The following is an 11771-nucleotide window of genomic DNA, read 5'->3' on the forward strand; positions in this document are numbered from 1 at the left end:
TAAAGGTGGATTTCTTTTTAATGCATGGGGGGTTTTTGAGGTCATCGTTCAAAAAAAAGATGTTCCTTCAAGTCTTTCTTTAATTGCTATAAGCTGAACGACAAGAAACACTCATTTCCGAGGTAAGAACACAAGCTCATAAGGGATGTTGGCGGGATTGAAGCTGCGCGCACGGGCCCGTGCGAGCCAAGCCTGTTTAACCGCTCCTCAAAACGGTGACCAAGGATTAGGAAAGGAGCGGGTGGGGGGGCACGGGAAGGAAGCAAGGCTTTTAGGATTTCGGGGAGATCTCGGCTCCCAAAGCAGAAATGCTTTCCAGACAAGACACAGAAATATGGCCCGAGCTGGGCGCGACGGCACCGCCCCACACGGCGCGGCGACAGCAGAAAGGACCTTAAAATGGCGCCCGTGGGGGAGGAGAGCGGGTGAAACTGCGCAACAAACGCTGGCAGGGAGCCAGGCAGCGCCATCTTCCCGCTCCCCCGCGCAGCCGGGGCTGCCTGCCCACCGAGCCCGGGCACGGCCGGGGCCGCCGCCGGAGCCGCTCTCCTCTCTCCCCTGCAGTCCCTCGGCCACTCCGCGCTGCCGAGGCCGGGGAACGAGAGCAGCGGCGAGCAGAGAATGGCGAAAGGCAGAGGCCTCCACATCTCATTCCTCCCCACAGTGACGAGGAACAGCTCTAAGTATATATAAACGTGCCCTCTACGTGCTGTTCGATTTTGCCCGGCTCTTAACATCTCTATACCTATTTTCTGCCATCATCTGTAACTGCATTTTGTAATTAATACCAAAAAGCAAAATATAATTTAGATACTGAATATCGCCCATGACTCAACAAACGTGAACAGTGACCATTTCAGAAAACCCCCTTCACAACCGACTACTCATTTAAGCCACAAGTTAAAAAAACAAAACAAAAAAAAATCTATTTACAAAACATTGCTTCTTTTACGCAAAATAATCCCAGCAGCACAAAGGATCAGATTCACATCCACGCTACAGCGAAGCCAAAGGGGTCACTCCAGAAAAAGACGCTTTATTGTGTTTTAAAGAGGCGTTACAATTAAATATTTTCTCTCTCCAAAAGAAAAATTTTAAAATTAAATAAATAAAATAAAAGGCACATCGAAAAACTTGATCCCGAAAAGGCGAAAAAAAAAAGCGCAATAGCCCAAACCTACCGCCCGAGCATTTCGCGCACCCACAAAAAGCGGCACCGTTTCCATTCCTCGGTTAAAAGCAGGAGGCACGGAGCGATTCGAAGGAAATTGCAAATAAAAAACCAAACAAATCAAATCAAATCTAGTGGCGACACCGAAAACGAGGAAATGAGTGAAAAATAAATCCCCAGAAGGTACAACTCTGAGACACAAGCTCAAAGAAAAGACAAGATTAGGGTGGTGGCGAGTGGAAGGGGGAAAGAAAAAAATCAAGCCACGAGCGAAAAAGGAAAAAAGAAAAGAAAAATCCTTCCCAGCTGCACAGCCAGGAGAGAGACGAAGTGTCTCCATTTTCCCGACGAGGAGGAAGAAAAGACTGTTTCACAGACCACAGAGCTTTAGAGAAAAGCAAAGAAACGAGGGGGGAAAAAAAAGAGGGAGGAGATTTGAAAAGATTATTTTTCTTTCTCCCTCACACACTCTCTCTATCCCCCTCTCTCCCTCTCACTCTCTCACACTCACACATACACACACACTCTCTCTCCCTCCTCTCCTCTTTCCATCCCTCTCTTGATGGCCATCAAGGGGGCGGAAAAAAAAAAAGACAACAACAACAACTAATTTTAAACCGGCTCAATCAATGAGTCATTAAAAGAGATTTTTCTTCCCTCCTCTCCTGAATTTGCATGGCATCAGCAAGGAAAAAAAAAAAAAAAAAAAAAAACCCACCCCAAACCTCTCCCCTCTCTGCAGCTATCAGCCTGGACCTGAAACCTTATCTCTCCCTTCACCCCCCCCCCCCCCCCCCCCCCCCCCCCCCCCCCCCCCCCCCGCCTTTATTTTAAGAAACAACTTTTTTTTTAAGTGCCCTCAGCAGCCACCACCACCAGCCTCGCGGAAAAAAAAAATTAATATATATAGTTCATTTCCATGTGAATCCACATCTGCCCAAACAACAGCCACCCACAAAATATCCCTCTTCTTCCTCCTCGTCTCCCCTCTCGCTCGCTCTCTCTCTAGATATATATTTATATACATAGCCCCAGAGCCAATAGCTCTCTGGGCTGAAACCTAATATCCTGGTTTTGGCAACTCCTGGTTGTTAATTTGCTCCTCTTTCTTTTCTGTCTGTCTGGAGATAGATTTCCCCCCTCTCTTTTCCCTCCCCGAAGGAAGGGAGGAAGGAGGTTGTGTGTTTTTTTTTTCCTTGAAATTTTTATCACAAAATTATAATACACTCAAAGGGAAACTCACCGTCATGAAAAAGCAGTGCCTTGTCAACGGGGTTTCTTCGCCATCACATCAGGGGCTGGCAGTGTAGGAGAGAGAGAGGGAGAGCGAGAGAGCGAGGGAGGGAGGGGGGAGAGCGAGCGGGAGAGGGAGCGAGCGAGAGAGGGGGAAAGAGAAAGCGAGCGGGAGGAGAGCGCGGCTCCGCTCGGCTCCGCTCCGCGCCCGCACCGCCACCGGCACCGCACCGCACCGCCGGGCCCGGCACGGCACGGCACGGCCGCGCAGCTCCGCCGGGACACAACGCCGCAGACCGGCGCCCGGGCACACGCACCGCCGCCCTGGCATGATGAGTCCCCAGCCCCAGCGCGATCCTCGCTCCGCGTTTAAAGCCAGGCCCTTTAAAAACTTCGGCTCCTTTTTTTTTTTTGGGTTGTGTGTTTCAGAAACCCGTAGGTCTGGAGACCTAGCCCAGGCTGCTGGCTTTAGGTTAAAAGTTGGGGTTTGTTTGGGGTTACAGGGAAGTAAAACAAAGTTTTTTTCCTATTAAAATTAACGTTAATGTTAACAATTTGGTTGATTTCCTTAATATTAAAGCTGTAAATCACTGTAAGCTTTATGGGCAGGAGGGGGTCACCAGAAAAATAAGTGCAAGTGCAGAGGGCTGCCCAGAAAAATAAATGCAAGGTCACCTTGAGAAAGATAAGATTTGATCCCCTGGAAAGCTACAATATTTTAAGTTTTTTTAAATATGTTCTTATCAGCCTTGCTGGAAACAAACTACGTGAACTTCAACTACTTTAAAAAGTTTTGGGTAACCTAAAAATGTTAATTGCAAGTCAAAGGTTGTAGCACTGAGAGCTCATTAATGCTATTCTACAGTTTACTTCAGCTAAAAGCATTCATAACTTTATTCAAAGCTTTTTGTTATAGAAAACTATTCCAACTTCCACCATTCACTTCATTCATTCATTGAAAACAATTTAATTCTAAAATAATTTTTGCAGATAATTTAGAGAAGCCTGGTTTATTAAAAAATTTTTTGATTGAAAATAGATTTTTAGCATGCACATGCATGTATGGTAATGCTTTTAAAACAACAAAAAATCTCTTTAAGACCCTTTTCCTGCTAGTAATGGTAATTCCCAAGGACTTTACTATTTTATTCCTAAGTAACTTTGTTAAAACTCCTTAGAGACAAGGATTTGAAGACTTTATTTAGTAGCACATCCTTCTTTGTTAGCTTCACACAGCTCAAAAAAAACCCTCTTACAACGTTTTAGGTTTTTTGAGCAACTATATCAAAATGGTTATGGGCAGTATACTAAGTGGACTTTATCAAATAAGTTGTCCAGATTGCTTATCTTAAAAAAAATCTCATCACATCAGCATTTTCAATTAGAATCTGGGTATATTATTTTTTGAATTAATCAACCAATTCCCAACTTCCGCCAAAGCCAAGACTCACCTACAAACCTTGTTTACATGCGTACCCCCAGTAGAAAACTGAGGGGAAGTTTCAGATCACTCCCACACTGGAGGGGATGGCCCAAGCAAACAAACCTTAGCACGAGTCCAGCAGATCCTTTGTGCAGCCCAGACCCAACCTGCACGTGGCCGTGCCTCGGCCATCAGCCGGATTATTAACTGCACTTTTCAGGAATACAGCAAGGACCCCAACAGACACAGTATGGACAGAAACACCGCATGCCAAAGAGCTCGGGAAGAGCTGTAAGCCTGTACTCCTGACACCAGCGTTAGAAAATCCAAAAGGCCAAAACGTCAAGGTTCCTAACTTCAATAAATGCTTCAAGGCCAAACTCTGCCCTGAATTCATACCTACTCAGCTTCACTGGCTTTAGAGAATATTGCCCAAGCGAGAACTTGTATGGAGGGACACCACCAGCATTGTCATTTGGTTAACAGGAAGGAACTTTGCTTCAGAGGTTACAAGGCCGAACATCTGATCAGTATGTTGTTATTATTATTATTCTCCCAGTCCTACAGAAACCACAAATAGGAAGCAGGCAATACAATACAAAAAAGGAACTGAAGAAAGGAAGACAAATGATTTTGAATGGATTCTGTTACCATAAGAAACACAAGGAATCCTACACAAGTTTTCCATGATGTTACCATAACTTACTTTCCCTGAAGGATGTTTCAAGGCAGCATTGACAACAGCATTACTAAGCAGGTAGAGTACAAAAAGGGAAGGAGAACTAACAATCTATACAATGAAGCACCCTACAGTAACCACATTTCTCTGTATCTATACACATTTGCTATATTCGTTCACAGGTATAAATGATTACCAAAAAAAAAAATCAAGGATTGGATGTAATTTTGTAGGTCATATTGAAGTATGCACTTAATGTTACCTTCAATTCTAAGAGGTCTGAATGCAGTCATCAGCTGTAATGTTACCACTTTCAGGTGTACTACAGAATTTCTGAGACCATGTTTGTAAAGAACTACTGCTTTTTCCTGGCAGGTACTCATGCTGTTTTAAGAGCATCACGTGGTGTTTCAGCACTAGGTGTCACTGCCCCAAGAGGCTGCCCCTCTTCTCACTGCCTTTCTGCATGAATACAAAAGACCCTTGTATGTCAACATCCTTCTACTTCAAGGTCACCTGCTCAGAGCTGTCCTCTTCAACCAGAGTCCTATGTACAATGCACAATCAGTTGCTGCCTTTCTTTAGCTTTTACAATCACATTTTCTTTCCTGTAGCAGCTTTATAAGGAGCAAGGGGAAATAAGCACAGGAAAGGAAAGACCAGTGTCCAAAGGAAGAAGAGAAATCTTGGGAAGGCAGACGTTGGTGTAAAAACAGCTACTGGGAACATCATGTGCACTCATCACACAACAAACTACTTGGCTGTATTTTGACACCAGCTATCAAACTGTGACTATGCTGTTTAGCAAATACCACTCTCATAGGTGTGCAAAGACACCAAATGACATTTGGAGTGATCTGATACATTGCCCTAAAATGACAGACTGTGAAGAACCGAAAACTATGCTTAGATATCGAGAGGGAGAAAATAAGGGGGTACAAAGCACCCATCATTCTGTCTCCAGGTTTCTCCTACATCAAGTCACTTTGCTGATATTCAGCCCATTTTTCCAGGTCTGCATCACATGCACTCCAATTCTTGTGCAATCATAAATTAGTACTCCAAAAGAAGGTGAGGCAGCGATAGATTCATAATGAAGAATTTAAGGACTAAGCTAGTGCATTAGAATTAATGCCACAGCCATCCTAAGGTTTTTGCATGAATAGATGGTTTGTAACCTCAACTCACTGCATCCTTTCAGAGATATATTGCAGGAAAAGAATGCTATTTGCTTCAATGCAGCCTTGCTTCCTCAGACTGAACTGTTCAGCTCTATTGATGGCACTTCTTCCTCCCATGCTTTTTCTTTCCATTCATTAATGTGTTTCTTATGTCAGGTCATCACCAGTCACACCTTTTACTTATCTACATATGGCTTAATTAATTATTTAAATACAAATAAATAACTAAGCTTGAAGGCACAGAAACAAATAGGTCATCATTAAAGGGCACAGGCAATAGAGAGGTAGAGGTCACTTGAAAAGTAGGGCACCCAAATACAGAGGCACGAAGGCAGACAAGGACTTTAACTTGGAATATAAATGTAACATACCAAATGAAATTTTCAGTTCAATATCCATATTAGCCACCAAATTCTGAATAATTACCACCACTATTTTGATGACTCACCCACAAAAATTACCTAAACATTACAATGTTCAGCTTGATACCATGCCTTCCTTACCCAAAACAGTACTTACAACACCTGGGTCATAACTGCATGATGTAATTGTAAAGCTGCATGACTCCGGTATCAATCATCATACCAAAGACAGGACTACTTAACCAAAGGTATCTTAAGGGGTGATTGGTAAGAACGTAGGTAGGTAGAGGGGGTAATGAGAGTGAGCCTCAGAACAAGAGATTTACACCAATACCAGAAGACAGACAGGTTTCTATGACTGGAGATTGTGTGAAGGCCAACAGGGCTGGTCTGTGATGAATCCAGAAAGCAGATTTTAGAGAACTGTGCTTCTCTGAGATGGGGATCTGACCATACAGCAGACAATTAAGTAAAGCCAAAGAAAACATGGTGACTGGAGGTTCCATTTAAACAAATGGCAATTCAAATTATTACTGGAACAGATCAAGAATTACTATATCATTCTCTAGGTTATTTAAATATAGTCTCATATTCTTCAGCTTAAAGTACTCTAAAAAGGAGAATTAAGTTTGAAGGATTAATAGCTCTCACTTCCAAGTTAGAATAATCTTAAGATATTCAGCCACTGAAATGTATCAAGAAAAAAAAATAACCTCACCTCTGGAGACAGAACTTTATTACAGAAATAATGGAGAAGTAAACTTGCCCAAGTAACACTGCCAAAACTGATGGAAGAATTTAAACTAAAAATGATGGCAGAAATTGGGACAACCTTCTATCACATTTATAGTTAATTTGGCTAGCACAGATGAATGGTATAAAAAATCAGGTAAGGATACAGAAATACAGACAAGTATATTAATGAATAGATGGACACAAGGATTTGGGTGTTGGTTTGTTTTGTTTTGGTTTTTTTTTAAACATAGTACTAATTAAAAACAGCAGCCAGGCAATGAAACTAACAAAAGAAGCATTCCTAATACAACTGAGGTGTTGTGGATGATGTTTAACAAAATAAAACCAAACAAAAAATAGGAGGAATTTAAGCAAAAAAAAAGGAGGCCTAGAACATAAAATGAGGTGATCTAGGGATACAGAAGCACAGTGGAATAGTAAATTATATCAAAGGCATTGGTGTTCTTGAAAGAAACACAGACCTGCTAAGCTATACTTGTATAAGGACAAGGCAAAATGGATGAGCAGAAGGGATGTTATGAATAAAGCACCACCTAAGTCAGAACTTTTGAGACAGAATAGTTTTACTTGGACATTTCTGAGTCCCTGCTATGAAACCAATTGGATAAGATTTGGATATGAATGAAGATTGCTGTAAAAGAAGTCTTTATAGCATCACTAGAACGGGTATCAATATGAATGGAATTTATTCTCAGATTTAGACTGAAGAACAAACGCTAATAATAGGAGGAGGAAGCCCTCATTCAAAACTGTAGCTGACAGACTTTTTCCTAAGATGAATAAATGGTAAAAAGAATACAAGTATAGTTTAACCACTAGGGAATATACTACAGGAGAGCTAATAGGAAAACTTGGATGTGACTTGGAGTTAATGCTATTTAAATCACTCAGAAAGATAAATGAAATATGTTTGCAAGTAAGAGTCACAATTCCAAAATAGAAAACTTTGATATACTATTGAACCTGGGTGGTCCATTGAACTGGCTAATTCAATAACCATAGTTTTCTGAAATGCATTAAAAAAGTGTAAAAGTATCTGAAATGTAAAGCAAGGCAATGCAAAAAAAAAAATCTCAGAAACTCCATAACTAACAGAATAATTGCCTCAAAGGGAGAGTCCATAAAGCAGAATCTGTCACTTACACACTAAGTTTCCAGAATTTAACTACAGTTAATCAGCAAGTTAGGATTCTATATAGCAGTCAGCAGCTAGACCTGGACCAAACCTATGAGATTTGCTGCACTTGAGCTCTTGTGTTTAGCATATTTGGGCCTTGCTTTGTTAATCTGAAAGTACCTTTTGTCATAAAGTGCTATGCTTTGAAGCCTGTCCCTGGTTTTGAAGGATAACTCATTTTCATAGAAATCAATCTGTTTCACCACCTTTGGCAGTGGAAATAGCAGATTCTCAGAAGGGACCAGCTCAGGCTAGTTTCAAAACAAGTGCACCTTGACTGGTTGGAATATAATTAGTATCTTAAGCATTCCCAAGGATTACATTCAAACCTTTTGCATTACTCACAGCAATTAAGTTGCACCAAGAAAATTACAGTTTTAGCTTCAACACTCAATAAGTGATTTTAAAACAAACGTATTTTACATTGTCCTGGCTTTCCATATGGCCAGATATATAAAGCACAACATTTTAGTGCAACAAAAGCTTTAACAAAAAAAACCCTAATCAGTATGCCAAATGTAAGGTTCAAAGAATTTCTTTTTTCCAAATGAACCAAGATACAGTAACTCAACATTCACTTTTAATGAAGCCCCAGTGCACCATGACAAATGTGCAGCCTACAGTGTCTTAAATGAATCATAATATGGCTTACATCTTTAATGCCTGATCACAGTGCCAGAGGAGTTCAAAGAGCCCTTACTAAAACCATCAGTAGAAACGCTGGTTGCCCAAGCCACTGAAGTAGCTACTTTGTAGCCAGAAGTAATTACGTTGCACTGCTAATCTCCGCTGCAGAAACTCAATCTAACAGACAGAGATCACATCTATCAGATAAGGGCTCTGTGCAAGGCACAGAGGCTGCTGCTTTTCTTGAAAACACACACAGCATTTTTGTGTGTGTGACGGTGCAACATACATGCATAACACCCTTTGGAATAAAATTGTCAGTGTTGGGAATAGATACTGATGAGAAGGAATAATTCTACTTCCTTCCTCTGCTTGAGAGACTGCAAATCTGTATCTTGAGATCACGCCGCACCTACGAGGTCCCTGACTTTTACAAGCACGGGAACCTCAGGTGTAAGAATCCATTATTATGAGGCTGAACACACAGTTGCCTCTGTGGATCTCCCTTTTATTCCCCACTCTTCTTAAAATAATGATGGAACGAGACAGGATCTTGAACCTTCAGCTGAACTACACAATACATCTCACTTAAAAGGCTGTGAGGTAATGCTGTTGAGCTATAGCAAATTAGTAGGAAATATTTCAGGCAGATAGCATTCATGACTGATAACCATGGGACACAGATCTAAACCTGGAAGCATGCACGGAGCTCATGTTTCCAGAGTTTCACAGCACTAGATCAAAGTAAACAAGTGCAACCTGCAAGTTCACATATAATAAATGACACTGTACAGTTCAAACAATGGCAGAAGGTCTTACTGAAATGACTGCTATCTACTTTGAAACCAGAGAGGAACAGAAGCACACGCAAGAGGGGAAAAAGTAGGAAAATAATATAACACAGAGAATTATGTACCTTACTTTTTTCTCATATCCTCAAACAGCCAAACTACTTGTTACAGCTTACCCAAGTGACTCCAAGCCTGAGCTAGAAGGCTCACATTTTATTCAGGTGGTTACTGTCTGGCACACTAAGCAGCCTCAAAACATAAAAGTTGCTGCCAGGAAGAAAATTGTCAGTGTTTGTATGACCACCAAAAAAAAATGCACATGCCAAGAGAAATTATATAAAAACCTCAAATTTTAAGGGTGGAAAGTAATTTTGGAACATCAGGATGAAACAGCTGGAAGAATTTTACAACTCTTTTTTAAATTTTTTATTATGGTCATACATTTCACTTTCTTGTGTCTGGGTATATTTTTGCTTTTAACCAAAAAAACCCAATTGTGTGCATAAGCAAGGTGAAAAGTTTCCAGTCTCTCCCTGAAGCTCCTATTCATGAGGGCATTTGGTCCTCATTGATTCAAACCTCCAATCACCCATAGAAAAAACAATTCAGAATACCTAGCATCCTAAGTGCCCAAATACAATAAGGAGTAATTATACTACAGCATAACATTTACAGCACTTAACATTCATTCTGTGCTGTGTGTACTAATGTTTGCTTGCAATCCTTACAGTATGAAGTTCTTTTACCCACTGCAGTTCATCTACTGGCTCACATCTGCATTAACAATACCAAAGCCATACTCCAGGAATATTTGTGCTTATGAAAAACAGCAAAAACCTTTTTCTGTCAATATCCTCACGTACGGGATAAGCACTTCCATCACTGTTACCACCTGTATCAGCTAGACTCAAGGGAGCATAAGGCAAACAGAGCCTGCTAGCTAAAATAAAACTTCCACATCTTTCAACAACATGGAAATAAGGATATTTTTTCTTACAGAAAATTAATTGCATCATATTTTTGCCTAATGGAACATTGCTGCAATAACTGCAGGAGTGGACTTGACTATTTATTTGGGAAAAAATACCTAATACTTACTACTAAATGTATAATTTAAACACATTGCTAGGAAAATATCAAGTGAGAATATTCAAATACCCTTCCTTTTTAATGACTGAGCACACTCCCATTCTACAGCATAAGAGGTTTTAATTTTTAAGACTCACTTTAATTCTTCATAGACAAAATTCTGAACACTGCAGTAGTGCAACAGATGTAATGCTGCATTAAGAGCTGTAATGCATCAAACACTTCACCTCACCCAGTGCCCATCCATCCTGCTCCAAAGTGCTGCTGTTACATAACCATCCCTTGCAATCCCCTTACTTTATATGTTAACACTGTTAAGGAAAGAATATTCTCTACTTTAGTGCGAGTCCTTTGCAAGGATTAAAGGCATTTCACTGCCTTTCCTCTGTCATCCAAACTGGACGGACATTACCACACGTAAGGTTCACATACTCCGTACATTCTAACAACATTATATCACTTCTAACACAGAAATTAGACCACATTCTCAGGAAACAGAAAACAACACTACTACTTTCAAGGTAAAGGTACTTTGAAAGGCTAACCTGAAGGGACATAACAACCTATACTTCCAAACAGGAACATAGAGGTAAAAAAACCTCATGCTATTGCCAAACAGAAGACAGAAAAATCAGATTATCTACTTTGGGTTTACCACCTTTTTGTTTCAATGGATAGTCTTAGGTCCTGTGTCAGTTTGTTACAAGTAACTTCAAAATGACAAGGGAAAGGAGAGTATTTGTAGAAGTAGACAGGAGCTAGATTTGTTTTCATATTACTAAAAGAGTGCTTAGTGTTAACTTTCTTTGCACAAATTAAAATCCAAATAATAGAAAACAAAATTCTCAAATGAATACAGCAAAACAATGGTCACTTTTTTACTTTGCAGACAGTGTACTTAATATCTGGGTCCTGCTGCAAATTTACTTTAAAACACATCACCTAATTCTGAATGCCTTCCTTCCCATGTTTCCATATAGGCCTCTGTGGATTGCTCACACAGTCCTCCCTCTGGGGCAGAGTAATCCATTGGCACTGCTCCCACTTTTCCCTGAAGAACCGAACTCTTCCGGAACAAAACACTCCAGAAACCAAACAAGCAGCGAGGAAGACATCGATCCACCTGGCAGCACCTTTGCAGTTACCTGCAAGGCTCAGCAGCCTTTTCCTCGGCCGCTTCGCTGCGGGAGCCAGCGGGGCAGGTTTACTAGGGCACGGCTCGCACGGAGCCCGCCGCAGGCGCCGGCCGTGCCCGGCTGCCGGGGCCCCCAGCCGGGCAGGG

At 41.2% G+C, this 11771-nt stretch overlaps 1 protein-coding gene across 4 annotated transcripts in view; it reads right to left on the minus strand.

Moving 5' to 3' along the window:
- BICRAL (BRD4 interacting chromatin remodeling complex associated protein like) overlaps positions 1-9667 on the minus strand; it is a 43671-nt gene extending 34004 nt beyond the window's left edge. For 2 of the 4 annotated variants that reach the window (XM_039697736.1, XM_039697737.1), the window contains exon 1: positions 2415-9667. The gene's annotated coding sequence lies outside the window, so the exon portion shown is untranslated. Of the gene's footprint in view, positions 1-1181; positions 1932-2414 lie in introns of those variants that run through there. The other 2 variants (XM_039697739.1, XM_039697738.1) reach the window with 1 other exon arrangement.
- Between the last annotated feature and the right edge of the window lie 2104 nt (positions 9668-11771).

This window comes from Passer montanus, unplaced genomic scaffold (genome assembly GCF_014805655.1).
Source record: "Passer montanus isolate IOZ18808 unplaced genomic scaffold, ASM1480565v1 scaffold12, whole genome shotgun sequence".
NCBI lineage: Eukaryota > Metazoa > Chordata > Aves > Passeriformes > Passeridae > Passer > Passer montanus.